This window comes from Sinohyriopsis cumingii, chromosome 8 (assembly GCF_028554795.1).
Source record: "Sinohyriopsis cumingii isolate HCF-2022 chromosome 8, ASM2855479v2, whole genome shotgun sequence".
Classification (NCBI taxonomy): Eukaryota; Metazoa; Mollusca; class Bivalvia; order Unionida; family Unionidae; genus Sinohyriopsis; species Sinohyriopsis cumingii.
In genome coordinates, this window is record NC_142968.1 from 80,683,011 (window position 1) to 80,688,014 (window position 5,004).

At 35.9% G+C, this 5,004-nt stretch overlaps 1 non-coding gene across 1 annotated transcript; it reads left to right on the forward strand.

The window, feature by feature from the left end:
* Positions 1-72, forward strand: Trnaa-ugc (transfer RNA alanine (anticodon UGC)). Its single transcript has one exon. It is a non-coding gene; the product is annotated as a tRNA-Ala (tRNA).
* Positions 73-5,004: the final 4,932 nt, after the last annotated feature.

Here is a 5,004-nt window from a genome sequence, read left to right on the forward strand (position 1 = left end):
GGGGATGTAGCTCAGCGGTAGAGCGTTCGCTTTGCATGCGAAAGGCCCCGGGTTCGAGACCCGGCATCTCCACTTAGATGTTTTATTTTAACACCCCATATATTTTTTCCCCCAAAAGTTCCGGGATAAATTTTAATTTTAGTTTCATAAATGATTTTAATTTGACAAATGTTCAGAAGCTTCCAGCATTAATTATTGATTTGTTCTCATTAAAAAAATATCCAATAAACTAACGTCTATAGAGGACCAATTTCGTAAAGGCAGGGCCAGCGCCAGACCCGGCCAGACTATCTGGCGCCCTAGGCAAGGTTAGATTCTGACCCCGCCCCCCATCCGGAAAATATCAATTTCAAAATTTATGAACTATTTATAAAAAAAAAATGCGCCCCCTGAAATCAGCACCTTAGGCGGCTGCTAAGTTTGGCTATATGGTAGCGCCGGCCCTGCGTAAAGGCACGAGGTAATTACAAATGGGTTAAGTGCTACTGCGGTCATGATAACTAAATAAAGTTGTTTTGCTCTTAAAAAGGTTTCGATTTACCCCTCACGTTTTTGTTGTCACGCGGATGCTATTTCTACAGAGAGAGAGAGAGAGAGAGAGAGAGAGAGAGATCGAGAGATCTGCATAACGGTTACATGAATTAATAACGAGATACAGTTCAGGTGCGTCTTCATACTTACATACAGTGAATGAATTCCATGCTTAATAAATCAGTAATTAGAGAACAACAATTATCTCGAATTTATGCGGGGAAGATACAATATGTACTATCACCATATGTATGGTACAGATGTGGCTTACATGTTTGCAGGTTACAAGTAATCTAAATTCACAAAAAAGATGGGAGAGATCATACATTTTAGGAAGGTTGTTTTACAAAGATAAAGGTCGAAATAATAAATGACTGACATTTCTATCTTAATCTCAAATATGGAATATATAAATGAATTTATTCTTAAGTTATAACTTGTTGGATAAGCACTGAAAGATGGTAATAGATTATAAGGACAAAATGAGCAATGACGATTTATAATTTTATGCAAGTTACATAAAGGATGGAACTTTTGTCTTGCACACAGTTTTGACCAAACAGTTTTTTTTTTCAAATAAGTTTTCAATTGGCGTCCTTTCCTTTGCTTTCAGTAAAAATTTGTGGTGCCTCCGAGTGGACTATATTTTAATCTGTCTGACTCTTCCTTTAGAATAATCATCCAAGAAAACATCTGTATACTCTACATGTGGTGGTATAAATGATGGGAATATTTTATTTCTCCAAAGGCTTCTGGGTTAATTCTGAATTTTAGTTTCCTAATTGATTCTATCCTTTTGGATACATAATTGCATATATGTGCAAATGTGAGGACAACCCACTACTAAAAATTACACCTACATCTTTATGGCATCGTATGAAGCTAGGTATTTGGTTCTCAACGAAAAGAGTAAGGAGATAAACTGAAAAATTTGTAGTAAACATCAACGCGCCTGTTTTGTTGGGATTAAACTTTCCTAGCCATTGGATGGACCATTTAGAATTTCATGATCCGTGCTTAAAAGATATTCACTTTCATGAGTCATATGAACTTATACACCAAAGAGATATCGCCTTAAAAATCTCACAAGAATAACATATTATATCAACAGTATTGTGTTAATATAAAGAAAAAAAAATACGGTCTTAAAACTGACACTTACGGAACACATCTTTAAACTGGCTTAAACTCCGATTGACATACAGTAGAAAGTAGCGTCGAAACCAGGTGTGTTTTATATTTTCATGTGCGGGGCCACATTACAAATGTGTGCTCACTCAGCTGGCACAAATTATAAGAGGTTCGTGGTCTATATAAAACTCTTTGGCGGTCCGGATTCTCTCCCGCGGTCCGTATGTCGGGATAAACCATGTTGTATTTTGTAAAAAAGACCACTATATCAAACCCAGTCCGAAGCATTTCGAGATATCACACAATACCGTTCAGATATTTTTGATGATAGTTACGAGCTGCTTAAATTATATGATAAATATCGATAAGCTGTTGATGGCGAGTAATCGAATGACAAAATAGGAATCTTGACTGGCACCTGTACTGTTGATCTTTCTGATACACATATAGATAATTACATTATAACCATTTGAATATGACCCCTTGTGTTATTTTTCTTTTGCAATTCAAGAATCGTATTGATCTGTACTTAGTAAAATCACTTCGAACACTTTATATAAAAAATGACCGTTTTTTGTAGCATTGTTTTGTAGCGTTGTTTTGATTATCGATTATAATCGATAATCAGTTGGCTGGGTGAACCAAATGGCTAACCGATTGTGAAACTCCATAATCGTTTGCATGGTAAGGGAGACAACTATGAAGAGCTCGGCACAGACTAGTTCTCTCCCCTTATAGGTTTGGAAGAAAACCGAGGATTTCGAACAACATTTTAAAACGCCGCTAAGGTGGCAGGGTCCAGTTTCGTAAATTTTCCTCAGGCAAATTTCTTAACTTAAAGCTATGGTGTGACTTTTTCAGCTATTATTGTTTACTATTTATAGATATTAATATACTGTATTTGTGAACTAGGTGTTTCGGGCTTGTGTTGTTCTTGAAATTGATGTCGGCATGTACACCTTCCATAGTTGCTCTGCAGTATGTTGATAGTGAAATACCAATAGTCGGCTAGGAAGAAGAGCTAGCCTCTCATAGCAGTAGACACGTGGGTTCAAGGCAAATAGAGTATATAAAAAACGGATTGGATGACAACTATTCTGAATTGCATCAAACTATTTAGTAGACAATGTTTTTCAAAATTTTCATCTAGGGAAAGGGCTTGCGTTTGCACCGTGAGCACCACGTGCTGTCGAAAATGGCCTTTAGATGTGAAAAATGCATGTATAAAATAGGGGTTGGTGTGCATAAACTTCTTCTGTTATGAACTGCCATTGACTTCTCTGGTCAAGTTAATACTATTCTTATGCATTGTTTTAATATAGGTATCTAAAAATTGGACCTTTTTGATCTCACTTGTGTATTTGATTTTTTATGATTCTTTTTAATACTAGCTAGGTCGCTGAATGCGGCATTAAATTTGTACATAAAAACTGTCCCCTACCCCCTAAATATCATGTTAGAAACTATTAGGATAATTTGGAAACGAATATAGTCGTCAACGACGAATGCAATTATTAGGAGACAGAGCACCCTAATATATAATAAATGAGCTGCAATTGTGCAGTTACCACACACACACACACACAGAAACACACAGACACACACACACACACACGCACACACACACTGTCTACATAATGGACCATGCATCTTGATTTTAAATCAAGAGTTTTATTTTCATTAAATCGTTTGTGTAATTCGTGCCTTCCTCTTATATAGCATGTGTTGTTGTCATCACAATACTTCAAATTTCGTTTCATAATAAAACTCCATGTCATGATTATGCTTGAAATACATAAGTGATCAGACGATTATCCTGCTATTAGGCATACATGATGGAAAAGTGATCTCTGACGTTTGCTACAGATGTTCCCCGAGACATTGGTTGAAGTTCTCCCACCGTTCCTGAATGCAAAAAACAGTGTTTGCGGATACAAATCACCAACCCTTCATAAAGTTACCCCAATACTTCTTAAACTTGCCAAATGTATAGAAACGAATGTTAATGATCTACATCCAATTGCCAAACTTAAAGATGTAATGAGACAAGAACTTGACAATATAACACAGGACAAAGATCTAGCTCTGTTGGGCTGTTTATTGAATCATACTATGGAGGATCTCGAGTTTCTACCTGACAGTCAGCAAGCATATGGACATGCTCTGCTTTTGAAGGTTGCTCTTGATATGGCTGATGTCAAAGTGAATGTCACAGTGGAGCCAGGGACTAGTGATGAACAGCCTTCAGACACATTGCCACCTCTACCAATAGAACCATCACTACTAAATGTCAGAGATGACAATGATAAAACTGGCTACACCTAGTCCACCAAACAAGAAAGCAAAGGTCAATGTAACATGGCTGATTGGGTGCAAGATGTTGTTTGCCTTGGTGAAAGTCAGCAGCCAATAACAGATGTCATCCACCAGGAGGTTCCAGCTTCTAGTTACTACTCCATCTGATACCAATCTCACATTGTTACAGTGGTGGAAACGAACAGTTCTACCCCTATCTTTAGCTTACTAGCTCAGAAGTACCTAAGTATTCCGGCATCATCTGTATCCAGTGAGAGGGTACTTAGTCTGGCTGGACATCTTGTCAGCAAGAAACGAGCTCGTTTAAGTTGCAACAGTGTGGACCCGATGATATTCTTAAACAAAAATATTAACTATTGATAGCGTCGGTGTAACAAACACAAAAATAAGCAGAATTCTGAAAAATGATGTGTGTGTTCAGTATTACTCAAACATTTGATTTGTATTTTATTGTACCTTCTGTTTAACTTGTAACATGGACGCCATTTTGATCTAGTCTTAAGAATTCTAGTCATATATATTTTTAAATCATTATGTGACTTTGCTGTTAAACTGTCAAGTTAATAAATGTAAACATTGTTTGGTGTTTTGTTTCAGTTTAAATGTAAAATGTGAATGACTGGTTCATTGTTAGTGCAGTTATCAGTATTCTGAAAAATGACATGATCTGTACTAGTCAAACCTTTGATTTTGTTTAAATGTGGATAACAATTTAGTCAAGTTTTAAGAATTTTAGCTTTAGATGTTCTGTCTTTACATACTTACATGATTTTACTGGTAAGTTAATAAATTGGAAAGCTTTTGTAATTGGTGCTTGTTTTGTTGTTTACATCTAAACTACTTTGATTGCAGCATTAGTAAATAATGACAAGCAAGAAAAGTATATCCTGTTCTGGTGGATTGCAACAGCCAAAGAAAGTTGCTTTTGTAGAACAAAAATAACACAATGCAAAAAAAAAATAAAAATTTTATGTGGTTAAAGTATATATATATATATATATATATATATATATATATATATATATA